General features: G+C 43.9%; 2 long non-coding RNA genes across 3 annotated transcripts in view; one reads left to right on the top strand and one right to left on the bottom strand.

Moving 5' to 3' along the window:
* Window positions 1-19,547, bottom strand: part of LOC309533387 — a 40,980-nt gene that overhangs the window by 17,263 nt on the left and 4,170 nt on the right. The gene's annotated exons all lie outside the window — the stretch shown is intronic.
* LOC309533382 lies at window positions 1,969-9,253 on the top strand. Its single transcript, XR_014220193.1, has 3 exons — window positions 1,969-2,143; window positions 5,027-5,195; window positions 8,636-9,253. It is a non-coding gene; the product is annotated as an uncharacterized lncRNA (long non-coding RNA).

The following is a 19,547-nucleotide window of genomic DNA, read 5'->3' as shown; positions in this document are numbered from 1 at the left end:
CCTTGGTTTTCCAGCTGGATTTTGTCTTTTGGGTTTCTGAGGATATTGGCTATTTTTTGGTTGGTGCAGAAGGCTGTTTTGATATTGTGTTTATGGAGGATTTTGCTAATTTTGTCTGTAGTGCCCTTGATATAAGGAAGGAGGGCCATGCCATTGTTTTCTTCTGTGTCTTGGTTTTTGGGGGGTGTTTCTTTTTGGATTAGCTTCGTAACCCTGTTTTTCTGGTATCCATTGGCGATTAACACATTTGAGAGATTCTGTAACTCAGTTGTCAAGTGGTCTTTGGAAGCCATCGAGATAGAGAAACACCCTCACAACATGAACAAGCGTGACGACACGTCCCGCCTGCCAGACATCTGGAAATTAGCCCTCCCCACAAAAACCGACACCAGAACCAGAGGCACACAGAACGCCGTCACCAATCAACCACACCAGACCCAAACCCAGACCCTCTCCACAGACATATTACAGACTCCATCCAGTAGCCAAACTATAGTGGCACCTCCGGATGCTGCACCCCCCTGCAATCCCTACACAGATATGGCTGGCACAAGGCACAAAATCACAGCTCGCCCCTATACACGAAGCCAAGCCAGAGCACAACTAAATGCAGCACAGCCATCTTCTCAGAAAAACTCTTCACAAGCTCAAGAGGTCAAGACACGAAAGCTTTAGCAACTAATCTACACTTAATGACCCACCCAGTGGTATTCAGAATATCACTCATGAAATCACTCAAGATATCCCTCAAGTAATTAAGGAACAAAAGAAGAAAAGGCACACTAATCTAGGAACTTCCTCTCTGCCCAGAACGTTGGAGGCTATACACCACACCCCTCAACAGTATTTATAGGAACTCAAACACCAGATTCTGCTCTGTTCCAGTAACAAGAAGCCGAAAGCACCAGCCTGAAGATGACGAGTGAGACCTCGTCGAAACGTCGCCCAGACACCCCGACTCTTACACGGGAAGACACCCGAAGACACCAAAACCTGCATTCCTGTACCCGTGAAAATCTACGAAAGCATATATATATATATATATATATATATATATATATATATATATATATATATATACACACACACACACACACACACACACACACACATACATACACACACACAAACACACACACACCCTAAGAAATTTCTAAGTATTGGACAGACCTCCAGGAAAAAAAGCAAATTTACACCAACCGTGTACAGTGGAACCTCAGGTTACATATGCTTCAGGTTACAGACTCCGCTAACCCAGAAATAGTGCTTCAGGTTAAGAACTTTGCTTCAGGATAAGAACAGAAATCATGCTCCGGTGGCACGGCAGCAGCAGGAGGCCCTATTAGCTAAAGTGGTGCTTCAGGTTAAGAACAGTTTCAGGTTAAGTACAGACCTCCGGAACGAATTAAGTACTTAACCCGAGGTACCACTGTATGTTATTGTTCAAACATAACTCAAGAATGCTGCCACCTAGCTATTAGAGGTGGCAGTTTTGCAAATATACAGGGCTTGGCAAGTTAGGATTCCCTTAGGTATTTTTTGCCTCATTCAGGAAAGAAATGCAATGGCTGAAGTGTTTAATAAACCTCACTCCTTTTTCACTATACACCAAAGATCTGTAAAGAAAACCAGGGATGTTGACTGGGAAGAGCTGGACTTGCCATGTTTTGCAAAGGCAAAGGGCTGTGACCTGGAGGTGGCAAATGCACTCAAATACACCTGACCTTTGCATCTGGACAATTCATGCTGATCTCCTGCTTATGGGCGAGCAAAGGATATATTGACATCACTGAGACCAGTGTAGACTACATGTTGGCAAAAACAGCCCAGCATTAGGTTTCCCTGTGCCGTATCATTGCTCCTGCCATTCTGCCTGCTCCCATTTCCTACAACGTACCAGCTGAAAAGACATGCAACGTGCTCTAATAGCCAGGAAGAAAACACCCTCCGATCCTTAACTGCAATAGATGCAGCTGTCTGGGAGTGGGGTGGAGGAGCTCCCATTGTCAGAGGAAAGTGGATCTGTGGCCCATTGGCATCCTTACAAATAAGGTCACACACTTGGGGAAAGGGGCTGTAGTTCAGAGGCAGAGCACCCACCTTGCCTTCAAAAGGTTCCCGGTTCAATCCACAGCAGCTCCAGGTAGGTCTAGAATTGTTTTTATTTTTTATATGCTGCCCATCTGACTGGGTTGCCCCAGCCACTCTGGGTGGCTCCCAACAAAAAAAAAATAGCAAAAACACAATACAACATCAAACACTTATACAATCCAAAAAACTTTATTGTACTAGCTATTGGAAGGGGCGCGGGTGGTGCTGTGAGTTAAACCACAGAGCCTAGGACTTGCCGATCAGAAGGTCGGCGGTTCGAATCCCCACGATGGGGTGAGCGCCCGTTGCTCGGTCCCTGCCCCTGCCAACCTAGCATTCGAAAGCACGTCAAAGTGCAAGTAGATAAATGGGTACCGCACCAGCGGGAAGGTAAACGGCGTTTCTGTGTGCTGCTCTGGTTCGCCAGAAGCGGCTTAGTCATGCTGGCCACATGACCTGGAAGTTGTACGCTGGCTCCCTCGGCAAGTAAAGCGAGATGAGCGCCACAACCCCAGAGTCGGCCACAACTGGACCTAATGGTCAGGGGTTCCTTTACCTTGACTAGCCATTGGACATGATAAATCAGGATCAAAAATAAACATAAGCAAAAGGGATACTGCACCACAAATAATAGGTTTCTACAGTGGTACCTCGGGTTACATACGCTTCAGGTTATGTAATATAATAATAATTTATTATTTATGCACCGCCCATCTGGCTGGGTTTCCCTAGCCACTCTGGGCGGCTTCCACAGAAAAAAAAAATACACTAAAATATCACACATTAAAAACTTCCCTGAACAGGGCTGCCTTAAGATGTCTTCTGAATATCAGGTAATTGTTGATCACTTTGACATCTGATGGGAGGGCATTCCACAGGGTGGGCGCCACTACCGAGAAGGCCCTCTGCCTGGTTCCCTGTAGCTTTGCTTCTCGCAATGAGGGAACCGCCAGAAGGCCCTCGGTGCTGGACCTCAGTGTCCGGGTAGAACGATGGGGGTGGAGACGCTCCTTCAGGTATACTGGGCCGAGGCCGATTAGGGCTTTAAAGGTCAGCACCAATAGTTTGAATTGTGCTCGGAAATGTACTGGGAGCCAATGTAGGTCTTTCAAGACCAGTGTTATGTGGTCTCTGCGGCCGCTCCCAGTCACCAGTCTAGCTGCCGCGTTCTGGATTAGTTGTAGTTTCCGGGTCACCTTCAAAGGTAGCCCCACGTAGAGCGCATTGCAGTAGTCCGAGCGGGAGATAACCAGAGCATGCACCACTTTGGCGAGGCAGTCTGCAGGCAGATAGGGTCTCAGCCTGCATACCAGATGGAGCTGGTAAACAGCTGCCCTGGACACAGATTTGACCTGTGCCTTCATGGACAGCTGCGAGTCCAAAATGACTCCCAGGCTGCGCACCTAGTCCTTCAGAGGCACAGTTACCCCATTCAGGACTAGGGAATCCTCCACACCTGCCCGCCTCCTGTCCCCCAAGAACAGTACTTCTGTCTTGTCAGGATTCAACCTCAATCTGTTAGGCGCCATCCAACCTCCAACCACCTCCAGGCACTCACATAGGACCTTCACCGCTTTCACTGGTTCTGATTTGAAAGAGAGGTAGAGCTGGGTGTCATCTGCATATTGATGGACACCCAGTCCAAATCCCCTGATGATCTCTCCCAGCGGCTTCATATAGATGTTAAAAAGCATGGGGGAGAGGATGGAACCCTGAGGCACCCCACAAGTGAGGGCCCAGGGGTCTGAACACTCATCCCCCACCACCACTTTCTGAACACGGCCCAGGAGGAAGGAGCGAAACCACTGTATGACAGTGCCCCCAGCTCCCAGCCCCTCAAGATGGTCCAGAAGGATGTTATGGTCGATGGTATCAAACGCCGTTGAGAGATCCAGCAGAACTAGGAAACAGCTCTCACCTTTGTCCCTAGCCCGCCAGAGATCATCAACCAGTGTGACCAAGGCAGTTTCAGTCCCATGGTGAGGCCTGAATCCCGACTGGAAGGGTTCTGCATATGCTTCAGGTTACACACTCCGCTAACCCAGAAATAGTGATTCAGGTTAAGAACTTTGCTTCAGGATAAGAATAGAAATCGGGCTCCGGCGGTGCGGCAGCAACAGGAGGCCGCATTGGCTAAAAGAATCATAGAATCATAGAATCATAGAATCATAGAGTTGGAAGAGACCACAAGGGCCATCGAGTCCAACCCCCTGCCAAGCAGGAAACAAAAGTGGTGCTTCAGGTTAAGAACAGTTTCAGGTTAAGAATGGACCTCCGGAACAAATTAAGTACTTAACCCAAGGTACCACTGTATTAAGAATCAAACACTAAAAACTTTTCTGGGAATGTTATCTGCGTGAAACCCCAGAGAGTCACGATCAGTCAACCTAGACACTGGCGGAGGAAGAGGGGGGCGGGGGGAGTGCACCGCCCCCAGCAGCGCGATCCTGGTGGGGTGTCATTGCGGCTGCACCCGCCCACTCTGGGTGCCACGCCCCCAGGACATGCGCCATGCCCTGTGGGCGGCACGCCACACCCCTGGGATACATACCACACCCCCAGGGTACACGCCATGCCCCCAAGACGCGTGCCAGCCCTGCCCCCTGCTTCCCAGTGCCAGAGCATGAAGCTCCGCCACTTAACCGAGAGAGCACGGAGCTAAATAGACTAATGGTCTTACTCAGTATAAAACCAGCGTATGTTCCTAAGATGCAGAAATGCAACACCAAAAAGCATTTGTTAGACTTTGGGTCATTAGGTTTATCACTTTTCCTTCTCGGGTGTTGCCAAGAAGACTTGGCATGCCTCACAAATGATTAGAGCTCAGTTAGCAGAGCACTGTCTCTCCTGAACCTATCTCAAAAGTTAAAAATATCACAGACTTTTGCAAACAAAGTGCTCTGGAAACATGAGCTATGTTTCTTTTTTTAATCAGAAGAAGTGGTGAATGAAGGAGGCACTGATGATCAGCAAGATGCTGCAACTCTTGTTAAAGCTGCCAAAATCTGAACCATCCCTTTCTGGATGGATTTTGATTAGGAGAGAGACAAGATTTTTTGCACATCCATAGGACGCTTAATCTCATCTCAGAGCCTTCAATAAAGGTCAGTGTGAAATATCACATCCAGACAAATAAGATATAGATTGGCGGGGGTGGATAATTGGAGATTTATATACTATTTAAAAGTGCAAGGAAGACCAAAATAATTGCTTTCGCCCTCATGGGCTCTGCATTAAGGGATTGGACTAAAGGCATCTTTAGCTGAAAATATCTAAATCAATTATTTTCTGGTCTAGCCTGCCTCAAAGGGATTGTTTTAATTAGGGTACCAGCATTAGTAGAGATTGCAGATTGTATTTCATTTGAACTTTTTCACTTTACAAATCCCTTTTGGATATTATGCTTATTTTGTGTTCTTATTGTTTCTTTCTCCAGTTTGTGTTTTTCGGTATCAGACTGATTAAAATGTACAGTATTCAGCACTGATTACAGCGTGTATAATACTCCCACAATGTCAAACTTAATGACAAACATCTGCTTAACATCTTTAAGTACATTAATTGTGCTCGCCACTCTGGCCATACATATTCATTCATAACCATTTCTCAGCTATTCCACAGAGCTTGCAACATGAATTAGGGGCTGCTCGAATCTGAAGTTAATTGGCAAATGAATATATATAATCGTTTTAACAAAGAGCCATATACGTACATGAAGTGCAAATAAAAAAAACTATGTGATGGGACAAGAGGCTTACAGAGACTGCTGGGTGAACAGCGGGTTAAAGTCAAAGCAACATCATAAGGTTTTTGCTAAGAGAAGGGAGGAATCAGTGCAGTTCAAATTTAAATGCCTATCTAGCTAATATAAAAAAATTCCTTCCAGTAGCACCTTAAAGACCAACTAAGTTAGTTCTTGGTATGAGCTTTCGTGTGCATGCACACTTCTTCGAAGTGTGCATGCACACGAAAGCTCATACCAAGAACTAACTTAGTTGGTCTTTAAGGTGCTACTGGAAGGAATTTTTTTATTTTGACTATGGCAGACCAACACGGCTACCTATCTGTATCTAGCTAATCTGCACTCAAACCTAAACACAGCCATCCATCAAATTTCCTGCCTTTCTCAAGTTTGCAACGCAGTTTTCCACCAAGTGATAGGTCCAAAAATGCACCTACTGGTGAAAAACAACGTACAAAAATGCATTATGTTGGAGAAAACTGTTTTACAAAAACGTGTCTCGTAAGCAAAATTGCAAAACAAAAAACGTGTATGGTAGGAGAAATGGGCATGAGAATGCTGAGGATTTCTTTTTTAAAAATCACTAACTATTACACATACAGTGGTACCTCGGATTAAGTACTTAATTCGTTCCAGAGGTCCGTTCTTAACCTGAAACTGTTCTTAACCTGAAGCACCACTTTAGCTAATGGGGCCTCCTGCTGCCGCCTCGCCTCCGGAGCACGACTTCTGTTCTCATCCTGAAGCAAAGTTCTTAACCTGAAGCACTATTTCTGGGTTAGCGGAGTCTGTAACCTGAAGCGTATGTAACCTGAGGTACCACTATATTTGGAGAACTGAACTTAAGACCAAGAAATGAGAAATGGAAACTGACAGATTTTCCCACCTCTAGCCTTTACAGAAATATACTTGCATCACTACACAGGAGCCATTCGTTGGAAGAACATCTGTTTTGCATGCAGAAGGTCCCAGGTGAATTCCCAGTATCTCCAAGCATGCCTGGTGGGGTCAGTCAGCATAGATAATACTGCACTAGATGGACCAGCCCAGTAGCTAAACTGGGGTTTTTGAGTGTTTATACTGACCTCATGGAAGCCCAAGGTTTTGCAGTTTATAACTATGAACACTCAAAGATCCCTAGCCTGAACCCACAAGTTGAATGCCCAACAGTCAAATAAGTGTATCGTAATATAATTGTATGGCTTCCCCATGCTATCTGTTCAGTTCTCCTACCACCAGTCAATAATATAGACGTGGTGGCCATGCTAATCTTCTCTGTATCATTCCAATTTTAGTATATGTGCTGCCAAAGCGAGCACCACGTCTTAGCCTTTTGGCTAAGTTCAGGTGTAATAATACAGACATGGCGGGCTGCAGAGACAGAGAAGTTCAAAGGGCAACTAGCAAGGGGAGTTAACTGCATGTGACCTGCTTCAAGCAAAGTATCCTGGTAGTTATTACCCTTCAACACTTCCAAAGCACAGGAGCTGGTTGGTGTAGGCTGCCTCTGAACTTCAAAAACCTTGATATCTGGCTGGTGGAAATCTGGATAAAATCTGAGGAGGGAGGCAGAACATATTCCCACCTCTGACCAGACAAAATCGCCATAGCTTTGACATTAACAGCCTCAGCTCTGCTTCACCTTCAACAATGACACAACACAGTGTTTGCTAAGCAATTTTTTCCCCCTTTACTTGTTTAGCCTTAAGCAGACAGTATGGTTTTTATAATCAGTTAATTTTATGACAGGGCAGTTTAATCTCATTACAGCCTTCATGATCCAGTGGCTATGTTTGTTGCCACTAGGTAATCTGGCATTTGAAAGCTGCAGTTATAATTACACCTCAGGATCAATTAGTGCAGCAATTTGTTAACATCCAGAAACTAAAAGCACTTAACTCTTCTGTTTCCTACTTCTTTAAAAGGGTGGGCATTCTTTCTCCAGCTAGGGGTGTGTGTATAGGTTCATAGACAGACAAGGCTCAGGGAGTCACAGGTTCAAATCCCCATGCGACTGTGAAGTTAATCACATTGAGCTAATTGCTACCTCTCAGCAGGGCCTACCTCACAGGGTTATTGTGCGAACAAAATTTGTGGTGAAGCATGTATGCAACCCCGAACTCCTTGGAGTAATAGCAGAATTAAAATGAATTGATTAAAATTATTTATCTTTTTTAAATAGAGCATTTGTTTTATTGTGGAGCACTATGGCAAGCATATTGCTGGACTGTCTGTTGTTTCTTCTGATTCCTCAGATCCAGATTTGCTGTTCTTTTGCATATATATTTTGTATGCTTACCTGTAGGGGCCTATAAAGGTAAAGGGTAAAGGGACCTCTGACCATTAGATCCAATCGTGATCGACTCTGGGGTTGCGGCACTCATCTCACTTTACTGGCTGAGGGAGCCGGCGTACAGCTTCCGGGTCATGTGGCCAGCATGACTAAGCCACTTCTGGCGAACCAGAGCAGTGCACGGAAACACCGTTTACCTTCCCACCAGAGCGGTACCTATTTATCTACTTGCACTTTGACATGCTTTTGAACTGCTAGGTTGGCAGGAGCAGGGACCGAGCAATGGGAGCTCACCCCGTTACGGGGATTCGAACCGCCGACCTTCTGATCGGCAAGTCCTAGGCTCTGTGGTTTAACTCACAACGCCACCCGTATCCCTGTAGGGGCCTATACCTTAGCTGTAATGGGTGGGAAGAAGATTATTTTGATATTTTGGTGCTGTGTAACGTATTACAAGTGGAAAGGTGTATGATCATATCGTAATACAAATATTTTCTCTTTTTTTTCAGAAAACAAGCAAGCAAATAGCACATGCTATAGCTACAGTGTCAAGCCAACCACATGTTCATTGCTGTGTTTTTAAGCAGTGATTTCTATGGGAATGATTGTGACACTAACATTATAGGAGCAGGTGACAGAAACTTACTGAATTATCATAAAGCTTACAGAGAAGCACTCTGGCCAGAGTGACCTACTGTCAACCAGCACCGTTTGTTTGCTTTGTGCTGCCTTCCTTCTGGCATTCCACTTAATGTGCCCAGAATAGAAGTAGGCGACAGGAACATTTGGCACCATGCCCCCATATGAAGGATAACTGCTGTGCAGTAATAAGATAGCTGTGCCTCTGTCCACATTGACTGGGCAAGGAATTGCCATGGCATCCAAGTGAGCTTGAAGAGCAAACTGAGATGTGCCAACCAAACCGCCCGGGAGCGAGCAACCTCCAGTTCGTTTCAGACTCCCCTTTTCTGTTTTGCTGCTGTTGTTTCAGTTTATGGCAAATAAGAGCAGCTGTAACTGAGCATCCCAAGGACTGGACCCTTCTAGCAGATCCAAAGGCAACAGCAGCCCACTCCAGCTTCACCCCAAAGTGCCCTACTTTAGGTCTTTGTCATAGGCTACTGCCACTGGGGGAACTGCTGCCACTAGCAGTTGTGCCATGGTCATTTCTCACAGGTTCACATTCTTAAATTTAGTTCTCCACATTTCCACATCAGGTTGGGTATTTATTTATTTATTTATTTATTTATTTATTTATTTTACAAAGAAATTCCTCATGAAAATTTATCAGCATTTTTAATGCACATTTTTCTTAATATGCACATTTTTGTATGCAGCTTTGACTAATGCAAACATTTTTTTTTGAAAAGCATTTCCTCTAATGTAACATATTTTTTAAAATATCATCTTCACTAATATATGCAATTCTATGCACACTTTACCCCAATGTATCAATTGTGGTGCACATTACTTGGCTGGAATACTGAGCTGAAAAGTTAAGAGAAGTGCAAATTTTGAAGAAGGGTGCTCTTTTGGTTTCAGAAAGTGTGAGTTGTGTAGGCTTGCCTTTAACTATAAACTGAATTGAATTCATCCCCCATTCCTATGGAGCCAACCCAATGAACACAGCATTAGCCTCAACAGTGACAGAGCCTCCGGCCACTACTACAACTTGGCAGATAGGACCTTGGTTTATCCTAACCCTCTTGAGTGATACAGATTAAGGATTAGGACTAAGTGATTTCATGCCATCTTCATGAATATCCAGCAATTTCTAGGTGCCTACATCTCACATTTGAAGCACTGTTTACTTCCCCCACTCCATATGAAATTTGATTACAGTGGTACCTTGGGTTACATACGCTTCAGGTTACAGACTCCGCTAACCCAGAAATAGTGCTTCAGGTTAAGAACTTTGCTTCAGGATGAGAACAGAAATCATGCTACGGCGGCACGGCAACAGCAGGAGGCCCCATTAGCTAAAGTGGTGCTTGAGGTTAAGAACAGTTTCAGGTTAAGAACGGCCCTCTGGAACGAATTAAGTACTTAACCTGAGGTACCACTGTATTGGATTTGTTGAAAGCATGCCCACCAGTGTCCTCAAATGGATTATATCACTGTACTCCTCTTAAAGCATAGCATAACTGTTATGTATTCAGTGGTCTGTGTTTGCCTGAGCATGAGTCTGGACTAAGGAATCTGAGCCCCTGTGTTCTGATTCGATACCTGATATCCAATCACAGAACATCTCAGGATTTTGGCCTCTGCCATTGGCTCTTAAACTCTGAGTCATGATTCGCAGCTTGGAATCTTAGACAGCCAATCATGGTGGGAGTGGGAGTGGCCTAGGCCTTCAGAAATGTATATAAGCAGATGCTTTGCCCTTGTTGTCCAGTTCTGTTCAGTAAAGGTTCTTGTTGTTATCACTGTGTCTTGCCTCATGGGAACCCACCTACACTTAAGTAACAATACAGGGTACATTAATTTTACTCTTACAATGGTACCTCGGGTTACATATGCTTCAGGTTACATACACTTCAGGTTACAGACTCCGCTAACCCAGAAATAGTACCTCGGGTTAAGAACTTTGCTTCAGGATGAGAACAGAAATTGTGCAGCAGCAGCCACGGGAGGCCCTATTAGCTAAAGTAGTGCTTCAGGTTAAGAAGAATTTCAGGTTAAGTACAGACCTCTGGAGCGAATTAAGTACTTAACCCGAGGTACCACTGTACTGGTAAAATTACTGCATCAACAGTAAAAGAGTTAAAAATTACTGCATCAACAGATTGCAAATAGTGCCTGCCTTCTCTGTACTGGGTCCTTTAAACTGGTAAACAAGTTAGTGGAAGAGGATTAAAAATGAAGACTTTTTCTCTCCTTGTTTAGTATGTCTGATAGCAAGACTTCCACACACACCAACACATAAGGAATTATTGTTGAGATGTGCTCTGTAGCTGCTTTAATGAGAAGCTTATCACTTTCCTGGAATGGATTTATCTGAGGACAAAAAGTCCTAAGCCCCCATCTCTTCGTGGCATTTCAAATGCAGCAGACACCATAGAAACATTTCATAAAAGCAAAAGCCTAACTAGCCCCGCATACTTTTTCTTGTTAGTCTGGCCTGTATATTAGAGCAAATTTCAGCATGGAACAAGATGTTAATGACGCAGCTGGCTGTGTGTAATGAAACAAATGCGCTCGGAGATGGACTAAAAGCATTTCAATTGAGCCACTCGCTATTTCTGATGATTGCCCAGTCTCCGGCAATTTGTTTTGCAAAGTCACAGGTCATGTCACGCCGTGCTCCTCTGCTCCTCTACAATGAAGCGTAATTCTGAAGAGAGAAAGGCACAAATTTAAACTCTGGCTCTGCCGCAATGGCCAAGGCCTTGAAGCTTGCAAGAACTTGGAAACTTTTGTAAAAAGAGCATAACTACTGCATCCATGCTCTTGCCTGCCTGAAAAAGGAAGGGAATGTGGTTCCTGACTGCCACTAGCACCACATTTTCTATATTGCACACCTCTTAGAGATCAAGCAGTTGCTCAACCTTCTAAATACAGTGATACCTCGGGTTACATACGCTTCAGGTTACATACGTTTCAGGTTACAGACTCCGCTAACCCAGAAATATTACCTCGGGTTAAGAACTTTGCTTCAGGATGAGAACAGAAATCATGCTCCAGCGGCGCAGCGGTAGCGGGAGGCCCCATTAGCTAAAGTGGTGCTTCAGGTTAAGAACAGTTTCAGGTTAAGAACGGACCTCCGGAATGAATTAAGTACTTAACCTGAGGTACCACTGTAGATAAATAAATGCACATAAGCATATCTTTACAATGAGACTGAACACAGAAAAACAGGCTGGTTCCTTTAGAAAGGGATAGCCAATATGGCACCCGCCAGTAGTTGTTAAACCCCAACTCCTATCATTGCAGACCTGATCATTGACCAGGTTGGTGGTCATGGCTCTAGGAGGTGGCAAGGGAGAAGAAAGGGTAGCAAAGGGGAATGATAGCACATGCAGCAAATGCATGTGGCGCAAAGAAACATGGTAATCGCAGACAGGCAAGAGTCCCAAGGCCAGGGTGCATGGGCCAATAACCCATGAAGGACAAATGCTACCAACTCTATGAACCAGCACTTGGGATCAATAGAACTTTCAGCCAGATGGAAGCAAGCATCATTTTATCTGGACTGAACAGCCCCAGACCCTGCATTATTATTTTTTTCCATCATCCACAGTCTCCACTTTTGCTATCACCAGAGCCAATCTTCTGGCATCACAAGGCCCCTCTTGGAGACCTGGCAACTCAAAACAGCAGCTGTTTAACAGCAATCAGTCAATATATTGACGTGCAAGAGGAACTGGTGTTTCCAGCCTATGCTGCTGCACTCAAAAAAGCACAGAGGGAGAAAGAGAGAGAGAGAAATCCTAAATTCACCCTCCCTCCCCCATTGGAATGAGAAGTTGCGCAACATAATATTAATAAATCTAATGCAGTTCCCTTTTTTACGTTTGCTTTTAAAGATGTTCTATCGCTTCTTTCCCATATTTCATTCTAATGTGACTTTCCAGGAATTTTATGTGACTCTCTGAACTATGAAATGTGAGCCCAAATTGTTCAACATTTTCTCTTACTTTGTTCCAAAACGTAACATGCAGTCACAGGTTGAAGGGTGAAATAGATAATGCATGGTGTCCTTTCTAAGCCATTATGTTTTATTATTGTTTATCAGAGAAATAATAAATAAAGCTCTGCTTCCTCCTTCATGTGACTTGGTTACGGGAAGCAAGCAGTGTCTCAACTCTCACACTGGCAATAGTTATTAGAAATTGGGTCCTCCCTTAAAGAGGGCACGTGTTGTGGTGAGACCTGGCAACCAAACCCTGTGTTGTGGGTGGGTTCGATTGAATAGCCACAACACCCAATTGGTTGATGCTGGGTTTAATCAGGCCAATGGGACACATGCTAAATGGATCAAGGGACCCATATATACCTATGCACATGATCCAGAGCTTCCTCTTTTAGTGCGTGCATCGGAACACCCGCCCACCTCTCCCCACTTTTAGGGCTTTGCACTTGACCTTGCTATGCCGTCATGTGTTGTCTGCTATTGGGACAGGGGCACGGCAGGAATTTTCCCCACTTGGCTGATTGGCTGTTGCCATTTGGGTTTCGCCTGCCACGTAGCAAATCATCACAACTTGTAAGGTTGCGGATAGGCTCTGGTTCAGGTGATAGGGATCGGAGAACGCTCTCACCATCCCTATGTGAAGGGTATTCTGTTAAAGGAATCCATGGACTCGATGGTTTCGTCAACCCCTGAGAGGGGGTTGTGCCCGAGCCTGAGTCCAGGGGGACATTTGGGTGGCAGAGATAGCCTGTTCCTGGCTTTCCGCTTATCCAGGTGTTCACCCTAGTCTGACCTATGCTGGAACCCTGGGTCAGCGCTACCCTCATGGCAGGGAGCTAGTCGAACCAGAGCCTATGCAACCACTCACTTGCTGTAATTAATAAAGATGTGGCCTAAATTCTGCCAAAACCAAACCAAAATTTGAGCTTTATCTGAATTTATTTAAGGGGGAGGTTTAAAGGTCTGAACACACAAGTGGATACATGATTCAAAGTGGATTACAAAGCAGGTTGTATCCAGCACTGCAGAGACTATTAACAGAGTCTCTTAAATAACGCAGAGAGAGTCCAAAGAGAAAAGTATTCACTTTACTAAGGAAACTGAACAAAACAGTATATAATCTGAGGAGAAATAAACCGACAGATTTTTGTTATTCTAAGGCCTTGTACATAGCAGGAATACATTCAACTCAACATACAGAGGAAAAACCCACTCAGAACTATGCAGCCAATCAGGGCATGTGCCACCTCAGTGAAGATCATGCTACTCTTCCTGGCTGCTAAGCAACACCTCCACCCATCTTGGCTAGTTGACTTTAACGCTAACAGAGTTAATCCTTAAGTTACAAATTGATTGATCTCACATAAACAGTGTTTGACTCATGCAATGGGACTTCACCTTCCTCTTCTCTCCTCGCGTCCCCTCCCTCAAAGAAATCTTCTTTAAGAGGTCTTCCAACCCTCTGGAGCAGATTTTGAGGTAAAGCGACATTGTGCAAGTGGAAGTCTGTTGCGCAAGCAGAACGGCAACATTTGACACAATGCAGATAGTGTCCCCAAAGACAGTAAGAGATAAAGGATAGAATGGTGGTTAAGGGCTAACTAAACTCTGACAGCCACTTGTTAGGGAAAAGTCACTCCAAGATACAGTGGTACCTCGGGATACATACGCTTCAGGTTACAGACTCCGCTAACCCAGAAATATTACCTTGGGTTAAGAACTTTGCTTCAGGATGAGAACAGAAATCGTGCTCCGGCGGCATGGCGGCAGCAGGAGGCCCCATTAGCTAAAGTGGTGCTTCGGGTTAAGAACAGTTTCAGGTTAAGAATGGACCTCCGGAACGAATTAAGTACTTAACCCGAGGTACCACTGTATATTGCAGTGACCAGAACAAAGAAGTGCAAGAAATGGAATGTTTAAACCATTCTCCACCATGGGGAAAAAATGAAACTCAGTTAATCTTGTAACTTTTTCTTTCTTTCTTTTTTACATTTATATACCAACTTTGTTCTGTCATGGTCAAGGAACCCTGGGCATGTGGTTCTGAGGAGGTAATTTCTCCCATCAATGATCAGTGCCAGACCTGCTAAGCCGCAGCAAGATAGTGGCCTCATGCGCCTTCAGCCCATACCCTGAAACCATATTTTAGCATCAGTAAAATCTAATTATGTATCATGTTGCTGAGAGGTGAAAGGATGGCATAAAATAAATTACGCTTTATGGATGTTTTCATGCTTTCCCTATGTAATACTAATCTTCTACTGGAAGAAACAGACAATATACAGACCATAAAAGTTAATTCCACTCAGGCTAACATTTATTATTATTATTATTGTTCTGTTGAGTGTTTCTCTTTTATAAAATGATATTTAGAATATTAACAACACATTAGCCCGACATCAATTGCAGAAGAAGTCAATTATTAAGAAGTCAAACATCATTGTGAGTTACTGATAAATAATAACTGCTGTTGAATATTCCAGATCTTCTTCTCATTTTATGATCTCTGAAATTTGCAAGGATGTGTTGCGCACATCAGTTATAAAGATTTAACAAGTCTGCTCTAAATTCTCTTTTTAAAACAAACTGCTTTATACACAGCGATAGATGGATGAGATTTGGAGAATTCATTCCTAACAGTCTACACATTAACTTTCATTATACCAACATAATACTTTTGCTTTGTTTTTGTTTTTTTAAGTTGTCTGTCTGTTTGTTGCCCTGGGCTCCATGGGGAGGAAGCACAAGGTATAAATTCAATAAACAACAACATCACGATCATCAATGCCTACGCATCTCTTGGGGAATACAAGCTGTATCTTCATATCCTTTCTACAACCAATTGTACTACTGGACATTATGCAACATTTCAAGATACAGTGACAGACACCCTCACTTAAGATGGCTGTTGGGTAAATGCGGCCACAATACTAGGGTGAGTTATTGGTTAAATCCCTCCCTGTATTCCTGCTATTAACAGCTTGTGGTGCAATTTTTATTTACCAGCAGCAAGGTGTTACATTTATTTATTTATTTATTTATTTATTTATTTATTTATTTATTTTGTATTAACCCACCCACTTCATTCCTTCTTGGGGGAAGAGTGGAGTAGACCCACTGCGATCTAAATAAACTTTGGGTCTGACCTCTGGTTTTTAGAACTCTAGATTTTCTAGGAAAATACAAAGTGGTAAAGAACACCTGGATGGGTAAGTCCAGTCAAAGGCAACTATAGGGTTGTGGCGCTCTTCTCACTTTCAGGCTGAGGGAGCCGGCATTTGTCCACAGACAGCTTTCCAGGTCATGTGGCCAGCAGGACTAAACTGCTTCTGGCACAACGGAAACATCGTTTACCTTCCTGCCGGAGCAGAACCTATTTATCTACTTGCACTGGTGTGCTTTCGAACTGCTAGGTTGGCAGGAGCAGGGACCGAGCAAGGGGAGCTCACCCCGTCACGGGGATTCGAACCGCTGACCTTCTGATTAGCAAGTCCAAGAGGGTTGGTGGTTTAGACCACAGCACCACCCGCATCCCTATATGTATATATATATATGTATATGTATATATGTATGTATACACAGAGGGAGAGAGAGTGCCACACTATATCACATTGTCTCACCAAAGATTTCCATTAACGCAGCAGTTTGTAAACTTGTCAAGCAATGGTTTATGATGAGAGAAAATGGGGAGAATGTAAGACTCACGAAAAACAGTTGCCCACCAAACAACATTCTCTCATACCTTGCTAACTGACATGTTTGTAAGAAGAACTTTACTATACATTGCTGGTTATTGTTTATATTAGAGACTATGTGGGATAATTTAAAAGGAAATTGGAAGTTCATTGCTGGAAATCTGTGTTTATGATTAGCACTATTCAGTGCTTTTTTCTGGGGGGACGCATACCCCTAAACATTTTGTGAATCTTTGTACTTTTGTCCATCTACAGTGGTACCTCGGGTTACATACACTTCAGGTTACATACGCTTCAGGTTACAGACTCCGCTATCCCAGAAATAGTACCTCAAGTTAAGAACTTTGCTTCAGGATGGGAACAGAAATCATCCTCCGGCAGCGCAGCAACAGCAGGAGGCCCCATTAGCTAAAGTGGTGCTTCAGGTTAAGAACAGATTCAGGTTAAGAATGCACCTCCGGAACAAATTAAGTACTTAATCCGAGGTACCACTGTACTGTATTTATTTTTCCTTATCTGAACTACAAAATGGTGATTTTCTTGAGTCAAAATGAGAGTACCCCTAAACATTTTTTTTAGGAGAGAAAAAAGCACTGGCACTATTCCAACAAGCTGTTTGATTGGCAAAGCAGAGCAGAGCAAAGGTAGAATGGCAGCAACTTCATTTGCTCCAGTAGAGTTTCATCCGGGATTAATTTAGCCCACTATTGTTTGCAAATGATGGATGTCCTATTTAATTCAGACTCAATAGAAAAACAACAGAGTGAACCAGACCAACCACAGTGAGGTACAAGGAAACAATTACGGCAATCATCCCCATCCTCAAGATGTGCTAAAATAAAGGTTGGAGAAATTATCGGCAAGTTGGGTTAATAGCAATACTGGGAAAAATACTCCAAGCAATAAGTAGAAAATTGGTGTGGAAGAAGATGCAAGAGAACATATTAATTAATTGAAAACAACAAAAGTGTACTTGAACAAGACCAGATAATATAAATATAGAACAGGTTCCAGTGACGTTGCCCAGCTGCTCTCTAGGGTGGGCTCCTTCATCTTGAATAGTTTTATAGAAGAGAGAATTTGAACAGGAGTAACATGTTTGCTGAAATACCCTCTTCTATACAACTATTCAAGGTGCAGTAGTTCTATTCCATTTTGCATCTAGTCCCCCAAAACCAATCACTTTAAAAAAGTCTAATTGATTTCAGTGGGAGAATTAAGTACATGTATAAAGGTAAAGGGGACCCCTGACCATTAGGTCCAGTCGTGGCCGACTCTGGGGTTGCGGTGCTCATCTCGCTTTACTGGTCGAGGGAGCCGGGCGTACAGCTTCCGGGTCATGTGGCCAGCATGACTAAGCCGCTTCTGGTGAACCAGAGCAGCACACGGAAACACCGTTTACCTTCCCACCGGAGCGGTACATATTTATCTACTTGCACTTTGACGTGCTTTCGAACTGCTAGGTTGGCAGGAGCAGGGACCGAGCAATGGGAGCTCACCCCGTCACAGGGATTCAAACCGCCAACCTTCTGATCGGCAAGTCCTAGGCTCTGTGGTTTAACCCACAGTGCCACCAACGTCCCTAAGTACATGTATAGTTTTCTCCTATTCAGATCAGCTGGACTTACAAGTGCTTAGCACACAGAATATTAAAATATGCCAAATTCAGGTTAGGTCGTGTAATCCAAAGCCAGAACTGAAAAACCATCCTCTTGCTTCCCAAGGGTAGAGGGTTACAACCCATCTCCCCAAGCCTATTGAAGGGTAAAATTTCATTTTAAATCCAGTTTTCCATATTTCCACATCAGTTTGCATTTTGTTAAGTTCTCAGCATTTTAGGGTCCGATTCTCTTAATATACACATTTATGTATGTGATTGTGCCCAATATAGTCATTTTTGGGAATCAGTTTTCTGAAATATTTTTGTATGTCATTTTCACTGTACACATTTTTATGTATGCTTTACCCACGTATAAGCATTTTGGACACATTACTTGGCTGAAGATTGTTGATATCCATCTGTCTCGAAAGACAATGGAGTGTGTTTCCAGGGGTGAAGTCAAATTGCTGCATTAGCAGTACTGAAGTGACCTCCCTGAGGCACAAGCCAGGGCTGTGTGTATGGAGGTCCTGGGCTACGCTACCCAGGTGACAAGATCCTCCTTCTTGGCATTACCAACATAGTCCAAAAGAAAACAGAGCAATATGTTTGGTACCAGCTTGGCTTCAGGAGTTGCTGTAGGAGGCATACAAGGCACTAGCCAAATGTCTTAGGGACCCCACTCCCGATTTCTGTAGGGTTTACTCCTTAGCCTTTTCTTCTCCTGAAGATAAACCTTTTCTTCTCCTGAAGATAAACTGTTTACAAGGCAACAGAAGTTGTTATGTACTAAGCTTGGATCCTAGAACAATAGGCAAGTAGGATCCTAGAATGCAACAACCGATTGGCTTGCAGGAAAAGACCAATCAGGCTCCAGGAGGAAGTTAATCAGCCTATTAGGCTGGTAGGATCGTGGAATGCAACAACTCATTGGCCTGCAGGAAAAGACCAATCAGGCTCCAGGAGGAAGTTAATCAGCCTATTAGGCTGGTAGGATCGTGGAATGCAACAACTCATTGGCCTGCAGGAAAAGACCAATCAGGCTCCAGGAGGGAAGGAGAATCAGCCAATCAGACGGGACTCATTGTGTAAATAATGTATATAAAAGCCTGAGGTTTGAGGGGCAAGCCAAGTTTTACAAGCTGCAATAAAGAGCATGAAATCACTACAGGACTCCAATTATATTTCAGAAGGTTATGTTCAGAGTTAATAAATTGGCTAATAAAAGCAAGCCGGGAAGGGCTGGGCGATGGGCTCTGCGGGATGGTGAATGCTTCCCTCTGTGAGGGAACATTCCCAGATCCGCTGAAAGAGGCGGTCATTAAACCGCTTCTTAAAAAAAGTATGGCCAACTATCACCCAGTCTCAAATCTTCAATTCTTGGGCAAGGTGATTGAACAAGTGGTTGCGGAACAACTCCAGGCACGCCTGGAGGATGCAGACCATTTGGATCCCTTCCAATCGGGATTCAGGCCTCATCATGGGACTGAAAC

The sequence above is a fragment of the Podarcis vaucheri genome, assembly GCF_965113315.1.
Source record: "Podarcis vaucheri genome assembly, chromosome: 5".
NCBI lineage: Eukaryota > Metazoa > Chordata > Lepidosauria > Squamata > Lacertidae > Podarcis > Podarcis vaucheri.
Note: the sequence above shows the minus strand (reverse complement) of the source record. Positions and strands in the feature narration are given on the sequence as shown.